At 39.6% G+C, this 10,678-nt stretch overlaps 1 protein-coding gene across 4 annotated transcripts in view; it reads left to right on the top strand.

The window, feature by feature from the left end:
- The window catches only part of Ctcf (CCCTC-binding factor), a 50,200-nt gene that overhangs the window by 2,811 nt on the left and 36,711 nt on the right, over window positions 1-10,678 (top strand). For all 4 annotated transcript variants that reach the window (XM_028768489.1, XM_028768488.1, XM_028768490.1 and 1 more), the window contains exon 2: window positions 4,404-4,520. The gene's annotated coding sequence lies outside the window, so the exon portion shown is untranslated. The remainder of the gene's footprint in view (window positions 1-4,403; window positions 4,521-10,678) is intronic.

Genomic DNA, 10,678 nt, shown 5'->3' with positions numbered 1-10,678 from the left:
CTGAGCTGTTTGCTTATCCCCTTTCTAGCTGAGATAAAATCTCATTGAGTTGCCTAGGTTGGCCTTGAATTTACTGTGTAGCTTTGGTAGGCCTCCCGTTTTCAGTCCTCCTAATTTAGAAATATCTGGGATTACAAGCTTGAATCAAGACACATTAAAGTTCGGACTGTTCAGAAGTGAGTGGCTAAATTTAATCCCCAATACTACTGGAACAAACAAATAGCAAATATTACCAAAGTACAACTATTTCCTTTGAAAATGTCATGAAGTCTATTTTCTTTGCTTATGATTTTTAAAATGGAAAGGAAACAACTAAATCTATAAGGAAAATAAATGGGGAGGGGAGGTGAATTAATGTAAGATAACCCAAAGGGACTACTTTTTTAAAACTATTTTTGTTGGGCATAGTGTCACATATTTTTAATCCCAGCTCTTGAAAGGCAGAGACAGGCTGATCTCTGAGTTTAAGGCCAGCCTACACTACTTAGAGAGATCCTGTCTCAAAAAATAAAAAAAAGGTTTTTAAGTTTTTGTTGTTTTTATTTTGAGATAGTGTCTCACTATATAGCTTTGGCTAGCACTGTGTAGAACAGGCTAGATTCCCCACTCAGATCCCCTGCTTCTGACTATGATTAAAGACATGAGCCATCACGTCTAGTGGCCTTTGTGTGTGAGTGCAGGCAGGTGTGTGTGAAAATCAGGACAACACTGTGGAATCCATTTTCTCCTCTTTTTGGAGCCCTGGTTGGTCAAGAACATGATATGTAGACTAGGTTGGTGCTGAACAACAGATCTGCCTGCCTTTGACTTCCAAAGGCTGAGATTGATGTCTTGGGTCATATCACACCTGATTTCTTGGAGACCCTACCCCGCCATAGCCCTGTCTGTCCTGGAACTGACTATGTAGACCAGGCTGGCCTCACACCACTTGAACTGTCTACTTCTGCCTCTTGAGTGTTGTTGGGATTAAAATCTTGGGGTTTTACTTGGATTCTGAATTCAGGTCATTAGGCTTTCCTGGAAATAGATTTTACCCACAGAGTCATCTTGTCCAACGCAAGGATTTTAACTTATTTAAATTAATAATGAGACACAGTTATACTAATGTCTGTGTACATAAGAAAATACTGCTTATTTAAGAGTAGTTGAGCCAGGTGGTGGTGGCGCATGCCTTTAATCTCAGCACTTGGGAGGCAGAGGCAGGTGGATTTCTGAGTTCGAGGACAGCCAGGGCTACACATAGAAACCCTGTCTTGAAAAACCAAAAAAAAAAAAAAAAAAAGTAGTTGAACAATTCTTAAGGGTCTCTCCAATTGTGTAAGAAAATTTAAGAGATGCAAAAGTTAATCTTAAGATGTTTATAAAGGAGTTTTAAGATTTAAAAAAAAAAGGATATTCAGAATTAAAGGAACTCAACTGGGACTAATGACTGGCTTAGAGTTCCTTGGCAGACTCCACATGTGGCTGACTAATGCTGTGGGGAGGAGTCTTAACAGTTGTACTTACTGGCAGAAAGTTTCTTTTTGAGCCCTTTTTCTCCTAGGGATGCTGCTAGCATCACAACTGTGATGGTTTGTAGATGCTTGGCCCAGGGAGTGGCACTATTAGGAGGTGTGGCCTTGTTGGAGTAGGTGTGTCACTGTAGGTGTGGGCTTAAGACCCTCACTCTAGCTTCCTGGAAGTGAGTGTTCTCTTGGCAGCTTTCAGATAAAGATGTAGAACTCTCTGCTCCTCCTGCACCATGCCTGCCTGGATGCTGCTATGGATAATGAACTGAACCTCAGAACCTGTAAGCCAGCCCAATTAAATGCTGTCCTTGTAAGAGTTGCCTTGGTCATGGTGTCTGTTCACAGCAGTAAATCCCTAAGACACCAGGCATCCTACATCATCATCTTTACAGCCACTGTGTCTTTCTCTCTTCTTAATGTAGGAACTCTGACTTGGTCATCTTTGTATTCTATTTACATGTCTCTAGATGGCTTCAAACTATTGGTAAAAATAGATCCTTCAAATAACTTAAGAGTAACATTAGAGACAAATATGTGTAATGTTGCAGATAGCTGCTCTCAGATATGCAGATTTGTCATATTCCATTTCTTTTCTTCTTCTTCTTTTTTTTTTTTTTTTGGTTTTTTGGTTTTTTGAGACAGGGTTTCCCCGTGTAGCCCTGGCTGTCCTGGAACTCACTCTGTAGACCAGGCTGGCCTCAAACTCAGAAATCCACCTGCCTCTGCCTCCCAAGTGCTGGGATTAAAGGCGTGTGCCACCACCGCCTGGCCATACACTTGATCTTTATTCTGGAATAACTTAAAATTTTTTTCAGGGATGTAAATTCTGTTCCCCTTGTTGGTGTAGACTTCAATATGAAATTGTTTCTTAGACAAAAATAAGTTTATATTAAGCTACCTCCCAACAAAAGAGCCATGCTGTCTCTTTATCTTAAGGGTTTTTTGTTTTTGTTTGTTTTTAAATTTTATTTATTTTTATTTTATGTACATTGGTGTTTTGACTGCATGTATGTCTTAGTAAGGGTATCATATTCCTTAGAACTGGAGTAACAGGCAAGTTTTGAGCTGCTATGTGGGCGCTGGGAGTTGAACCCAGGTCCTCTGGAAAAGCAGCCAGTGCTCTTAACTGCTGAGCCATCTCCTCAGTTCATTATTGTGAATTTTTAAAAGGTATTATATCCGTTTAATTGAGCTAGTTAAATTGTGAGGTAAATTTCTTTTTGTTGTACCATATACATCGTTTTTTTTTTTAATTCTTTGTTGTTTATAAGATTTTAAAAAAATTTTGTGTAGGAATGTTTTGCTTGCATATATGTATATATTCCCTGTGCTTATTTAGTACCTGTGAAGGTCAGAGGGGGTCAGAGTCCCTGGAACTGGATTTACAGACAATTGTAATTGTGAGCCACCATGTGGGTATTGGGAACTGAACCTAGGTCCTCTGCAAGAGCAGCAAGTGCTGTTTACTGCTGAGCCATCCCTCCAGTCCCCTTTCCCTTTTTGTTGTTTTTTTTTAGATAGTCTCACCTCAAACTCATAATTCTACTTCTGTCTCCCAAGTGCTGGGACTATGAGTATACACCTCCATCTTTGAATACTCTTAAAGAGTATTTTGCTTGGGGGGGGGATTCATTTTTCTGGCACTCACTCTTGCTCAAGACATGGTCTTACTTTAGTAGTTCAGGCGATCCTGGAATTTGTTGTGTAGATGAGTCTGGCCTCAAATTTGGAGGGATCTTCCTGCCTTTGACTCTAGAGTCTAGAGAACTGGGGTTAAAGGGTATTAGGTCACTAGTCCTGGCGCTTTCTCGTTCCCCCCGCCTCCCCTCAGTAGAGATAGATTTCATTCTACCATTACTTGAAACATGGCAAAAAAAAAAAAAAGCCAGGCAGTGGTGGCGCAAGCCTTTAATCCCAGCACTTGGGAGGCAGAAGCAGGCCGATTTCTGAGCTTGAGGCCAGCCTAGTCTACAGAGTGAGTTCCAGGACAGCCAGGACTTCACAGAGAAACCCTGTCTCGAAAAAAAAACAAAAAAAAAAAAAAAGAAAGAAAGAAAGAAAAAGAAACATGGCAGTTTATTAGTAATTCAAGGAGGAAAAATACTGCATTCATTAATTCACTGAAACGAGTATTTGATTATTGTGTGTCAAGGATTTTTGAAGGTCAGCAAAAGCTTCCTGTCTAATTTGTTAATAAGCTTACTAGTTTGTGGTGCAAATTAACTTAATCAGTAACACTACTCATTGTTTATTGAAGATAAGGAAACAAACTAAAGATTGTTACTTCAACTATAGGAATTAATTTTTGGTAGTTTGAGTATATGTGCCATGATTATAAGAGTACTACTGTTTTGTTTATTTTTTTTTTTTTCCAGACAGGGTTTCTTTGTGTAGCCCTGGCTGTCCTGGAACTCACTCTATAGACCAGGCTAGCCTCGAACTCTCGAACTCAGAAATCCACCTGCCTCTGCCTCCTAAGTGCTGGGATTAAAGGCGGCCACCACCGCCCGGCAAGAGTACTGTTTTAACAATTGCAAATCCTTTTAATCTGTTTATATCCAATGAATGGCTGGAAAGTACATGAGTGTTGTATTGTTAGCATGACAGGCATTCATAGAACGATTCAGTTAGTATTGTAGCAGTTATTGCGTGGTGGTGGGGTTTTGTTGTTTTTAAGAAAGGATCTTGGTTTGTAGCTTTGGACTATTGGCAGTTCTCCTGCCTTTGCTTCCCAGGTGCTGACATTGTAGGCCTTCATTATCACAACCAGCTATCTATTGGGGCTTTTTTTTCTCCCAATCAGTAATCTTCATTTTTTTCTTCTTTTATTTATGCTGTATGGTGTATTTATGTGAATTTGCTATTTTTATTAAATGATTTCTGTTTTTCTTTTAGAATGATCTCAAATCTAGAACCAAAGAACACGATGCACTAGCAGACAGACTCGAAGCTAGGGACTGGAAATCTGGGTTCTGTTGTCCTTCATCAAACTGATTTTGCAGCCACGGAGAGGTAAATGCCTATTTCATTGTTTGCTCTTTTAAAGTTGACCAGTGGTGTAGGCCTGTGGTTCCCTACGAGTTGAAGGCCACCTTTGGGAAAATAAAAAAGGAAGAAAATAGGCATGGTGGAATCCCTGCCAGTACTCGGGAACCTAAGTTCATTCTCTGGTACTGGGTGTGGGGTGGGTAGGAGTAAGATGTAGTGTCACCTCTTGGGTCTAGAGGATTTTCTGGGTAGTTTTGAGCATAGGAGATGCAGCACATTGTGTAATTCCGAGCATACAAGACCCATCTATATTATGAGATCCTGGATATGAAACTGTTTGTACCATATACTAGTTGGTTGACAAACAGCTATGATGTCTTTCTGTAGAAACCTTTGGGTTATATGTTTTGACCTTCAGGGAGATGATGCGAAATGGTAAATGACAGTTTTATAATTTTGATATGGAACAGGTATGATTTTTTTTTCCCTTGGAGTATCTAGTATCTGGAATAAAATTTTTCTTAATTGGAGTTAGTCTAACTGGCCCATGTTTGCTTTGTATTGTGATAGTCATTATCAATTATTGCCAACCTGTACTCTTTGCTAATAAATAATGAATTATCATGGGGTATTTGAAAAAGATCTCATAACACTGGGGGTTTGTTTTGCCCTGAGATTTCTAAATAACTAAGTAGGACTTGATACAAGATTACCTCCTTTCTTTCTTTCTTTCTTTCTTTCTTTCTTTCTTTCTTTCTTACAAAAGCATATCTTTTTTTACCCTTGGGAAAAATGTAAAATAATTACATTTGTGTAACGGGAAAAGATAGAGTTTGAAGTTTATTTAAAAAAACACGTTTGTTTGTTGTGTATGTCAGTGGTATGCTGTATGTGTGGAGGACAGAGAACAAGTTTGGGAATCATTCTCACTGTATGTTCCAGGGACTGAGTTCAGGTCCTCAAGCTTGGTGGCAAGCACCTTTACCCACTGTGCCATCTCACCCAACATAGAGATAGAAAACTTAAATGTTAATATTATGTAAATTGACATGAGTCTATTTAATGGTTACTAGAACTTTTTTTTCCTTTTGTTATTGTTTTGCTTTTGGGTTTTTCAAGTTCCAGACAGGGTTTCCAACACTAGTTGTCCTGGAACTCACTTTGTAGTCCAATCTGGCCTCGAACTCGGATCCGCTGGCTTCTGCCTCCTGATTGCTGGGATTAAAGGCATGTGCTGCTGGCTGCCACCTGACTAGAGTTTTTCTTATAAACTTTGTCTAGAAGAGAGAGAAGGGACTAGGAATGAAAGTTCTGTTTTGTGAGCCTGTTTTCCACATAAGAGAAAGGTTTGTATAGTAGTAGTCTGCTTCATGAATACGCCCTGTGGGTTCTTATAGGAATTTTGGTACTGGTCACTTGCTAATAAGCCACTGAAGGGAGCAACATTGACTTGAGAACTGCTGAGAAATGGAGAACTTTACTAATTTAGGGAATGGAATAGGAACATGTTGCTCCTTTTTAAGTGTTACTAGTCGACCTAACTGTATTTGATCCCTATTTTTCAAATTTGGATATGAATGCCTTCAAGGTATAAAGTGATATAATTTTATGGCACTTGAAGCCAAATATAAAATTTACCTTTTCCTGGAGCTTAAATTATGCTAATTTAGGGTATAGTGACTTAAAATAGTTTAGCTAGAAGTAACTTTAAAAAATTGTTATATTTGCTAGGTGTAGTGTAGCATGCCTTTAGTCCTACTTCTGGAGAGGCAGAGGCAGGTAGATCTCTGAGTTCTAGACCAGCCAAAGCTACTTAGACCTTTTTGAAAAACAAAAATTATATTTAAATAAGTCACCATATTTGAAGCATTGTGCAAACTGTATTACTGTCTTGAAAAGTAAGGTCTTCAACAAAATGAGATATGGATGCCTAGAGTGGAAAGTGTTATTTATGGGCATCATAGTGGAAACATTTGAGAAAAGTGATGTTTTTGTTGCTAATGCTTGCTTGCTAGCTTGTTGAGACAGCTCTGGCTGTGTATAGTGTAGAGTTTGAGGCTAAAACGAGAGACAGTTCTGCCTCAGTCTCCCATGTGCTGGAGTCCCAGGCATATACCATCAGGCCTGGCTGTCTTAATCGTGTGTGTGTGTGTTTGTGTGTGTGTGTGTACACGTGTGTGTACATGTGTACATGGACATACGTGTTTGTGCTCTTGTGCATATTGGAGGTCAAAGGATAACTTGGAGGAGTCAGTTCTCTCCACCAGGTAAATTCTACAGACCAAATGAGGTCAAAAGATTTGGTTGCAAGTGCTTTTACCTCCTGAGCCATCTCATTATTAGCCGCAGCATACTCCTTTCTTTTTTGTTTTTTGTTTTGTTTTGTTTTCGAGACAGGGTTTCTCTTTATAGCCCTGGCTGTCCTGGAACTCACTCTGTAGACCAGGATGGCCTCGAACTCAGAAATCTGCCTGCCTTTGTCTCCCAAGTGCTGGGATTAAAGGCGTGCACCACCACTGCCCGGCTCCCAGCATATTCCTTTAATTAACAATTTATACTGAATTGTGAGGGTTGTGAAGCAGGTTCAATTACCAGTGCTGGGGTGAAATGTCATGAAGTTTGGAGAGATGTCTTAGTGCTTGCTGCTCTTGTAAGAGGACCAGGATTAGAGTCCTCACACCCAACTGTAACTACAGTTTTAACCTTATTTTTCTATCCACAATCTTGGATTTGGCTGGCTGTATCTTTGGATTTTCATTTCTATGTGTTATATTCTCCATAGATATAAACACAATTGACTGCTACTTTTTGGGTCAGGGTTAACTAACTAACTAGGTGTCCATTGTTAGTCTCTATACAGTACAAAAAACTTCTCTTTGTTGCTCCTAAACAGAACACTGTATTTCTAACAAGTACCCTGTTTGATAGGTTGTTTTAAAAATCTAATATTTCTTTCTTCTTTAAATTTCAATGAATAGTATGTGATATATATGTAGCTTTGCTTTTCAGATTTTTTTGTTAAATCTTTTATTCATATTTTATTCTATGACACTATTTATTATACTATGTATTATAGAATGTTGGGATTTGTTCCCAACTAGTCTTGATCTGTGTTAAGAACATTATGTTGCTATTTATTCTTACCATTATGCTATGCGGTATATGTTTGTTGTTGAGTATAAGCTGTGAGATTTCTGATTTAATGTTAACCTTATAGAAACTCTTCCCCACTGTCCACCTCCAGCCAAATAGAAATGGTGGTGGTTCTATCAGGTAGTCTGTGTGGTGGTACAGTGTAGTGACATACTGAGATACATCGCAAAACTAAGCTTGTTCTTCCTCCTAAGAAAGTTATCTCTCAGTATCACTGGTACCTAGGATAGAGGTGAACCTTGAAGTCCTACTCTGTGAGATAGAATTAGTTTGAGATGACTTTACAGGTTTTTTGTCTTTGAGACAGGGTCTCTGTGTAATCCTTGAATTCCAAGATCCTCCTGCCTCTGCCTCCTGAGTGCTGGGATTAAAGTTATACACCACCACACCTAGCAGCTTTGCAGATTTTTATCTAAAAATTAACAGGCCAAATGTTGTAGCTCATACTTGCATTCCTAGCACTCTAGAGATGGAGGATTACATCAGTGAGGTTGAGGCCAGTATGAAGTCTTGTCTCAAAAGGGGGGGGGTGAGGAGAGGACATCACATTACAGAAATATAATCCTGTATTTAAAGTGTTATATTTTAGGCCAGTAACTTTTGAAACTGTGGAACATACATTCTATGTATGAGCTGTGGTTACAGTGTTAAATCTCCTGTCCTCCCCCCCAAGTGCTTAGGATATAAACAGGATCTGTTGTCATACCTGGGGACCTTACAAAATAAGGTTTTATCTACCCCACATCTTCTGAATCAGAATCTCTGAGATCTATATATTTTTTAAGTTCACTACTTGATTCTGATTTTTTTTTAAAAAGTTTTAAGAAACATTGCTCCTGGTCACCCCCACCCCCTAAAAACATAGGTTATCTGTTAGCTGTGTATAAAGCCTAAATTGTGTGTGTGTGTGTGTGTGTTTTATTCCTCTTGTGTAATTATTAGTGATAAGCTTACCACAATTTCAGCCTTTTTTAGTATGCTAACTGATGAAAGCTTGTAGGACTGTTCAGAGATAATGATTCTGAGCTACTTCTTAGGGAGGGATAAGGGAGGCTCTGGTGATTCTTGGCAGTCACTCTTAGAAAAATAAGGAAAAGGAAGGTGTTCAGTTGCTTTACTCTAGAATTGGGTTATAGAGAAGTTGCTTGGGACTCAGCCTTCTATTGATACTGTGACACTAATGTTGACTTCCTTTAAGCCTTTTTTCTGTGAAATATTTAGTAAGTGGAATAAATGGGCTACCCTTAATAAAGAGCCTCTAAAACCAGATGACAGTTATACATTTGAGGCTTTTGGGTTTTATGGTTGTGATGGTTTGTATATACTCTGCCCAGGGAGTGGTACTATTACAGTTGGTGGTACTATTCCTGTTGGGATAGATATGGCCTATTAGATTAGGTGTGTCACTGTGGGTGTGGGCTTTGTCCTTGATGCCTGGAAGTCTGTATGTATTCTGCTGGCAGCCTTCAGATGATGTTGAACTCTCAGGTCTACCTGCACCATGCCTCTCTGGATGATTCTGTGTTCCTGCCTTGATGATATTGGACTTAACTTCACCTGTAAGCCCGTCCCAATGAAATACTGTCCTAATAAGAGTTGCCTTGGTCATGGTATCTGTTCACAGCAGTAAAACCCTAAGACAGTGGTACTGGGGAACTACCGGGGGACTAGCACATGCTTTATTTACAATCTAGGTGTCATTATACACTTGCTTAGGGTCTGTTAAGCATGTACAGGACCCTAGGTTCAGTCTCCAAGACCACCACCAATATGAGGTTGGGGGTGGAGTGAATTCTAACTTTCTGGGGCTGAAGGGGAGGCTCAGCTGTTAGCACTTGTGGAAGATGGAATTTCTGTTCCCAACATTCACACAGCAGCTTACAAATGTAGATAAATGCAGTTGTTGTTGTTGTTGTTGTTGTTGTTGTTCTTCTTCTTCTTCTTCTTCTTCTTCTTCTTCTTCTTCTTCTTTCTTCTTCTTCTTCTTCTTTCTTCTTTCTTCTACTACTACTACAGGGTTTCTCTGTGTAGTCCTGGCTGTCCTGGAACTCACTCTGTAGACCAGGCTGGCCTTGAACTTAGAAATCTGCCTGCCTCTGTCCCCCAAGTGCTGGGACTAAAGGTGTGCGCCACCACTGGCCTCTAGGCACACAGGTGGTGCATATACATATGTGCAGGCAAAATGTTCATACATATAAACTACACATAAGTCTTGTGTGAGAGAGATTATAGCTTTAGTGATTTCACTTATTGAAGTTCTTTTTTTGTTTTTAGTCTTTTTTGGTTTTGTTTTTGAGACCAAGTCACAAAGAGATCTGCCTACTTTTGCCTCCAGGTGCTGGGAGGCATAGGCCACTATGCCTGGCTCTTAAAATAATCCTTTTTTATCCACATAAATTGCCCCCTCTGCCAACGTGGTAGGAAGTATGTTAACCTCTTTTATGTTTTTTGATCATGAGTTTAGCCTTCAGTGGCTGAGCTGTCTCTCCAGACCATGTTATCCTCTCTTCACAGCACTTCTCCTATTATTTAGCTGCTATATTTTTTTTCTTTGCCTGTCTTGCTGTCAGATGAGGAAGCTAAGAACTAAGTTCTATGTAGAAAGCTTATTTGGGAATGAACAGTGTTACCAGTTGGATGATGCCTCTGTTGTTTGTGCTCTCTCTGCTTTACTTGCAACCTTTGTCCCACTTCTTTTAACTTGCTAAGGAGCTACTAAATTTTTTTTTTTTTTTTTTAAAGGATCAGGTATCTTTTTGATTAAAAGTTTTTGGTTTTTCGAGACAGGGTTTCTCTGTGTAGCCCTGGCTGTCCTGGGACTCACTCTGTAGACCAGGCTGGCCTCGAACTCAGAAATACGCCTGTCTCTGCCTCCCAAGTGCTGGGTGATTAAAAGATTTTGTGTGTGTGTGTGTGTGTGTGTGTGTGTGTGTGTGTGTGTGTGTGTGTTGGTTGTTAGTATTTGCTCATGAGTGTAAGTACATTCAGAGGTCCGAACTGTTGGACCTGGATTCTGCTGGAGCCAGAGT

The sequence above is a fragment of the Grammomys surdaster genome, unplaced genomic scaffold, assembly GCF_004785775.1.
Source record: "Grammomys surdaster isolate TR1022 unplaced genomic scaffold, NIH_TR_1.0 187, whole genome shotgun sequence".
Taxonomy (NCBI): Eukaryota; Metazoa; Chordata; class Mammalia; order Rodentia; family Muridae; genus Grammomys; species Grammomys surdaster.
This window is presented reverse-complemented; position numbering and strand designations above follow the sequence as displayed.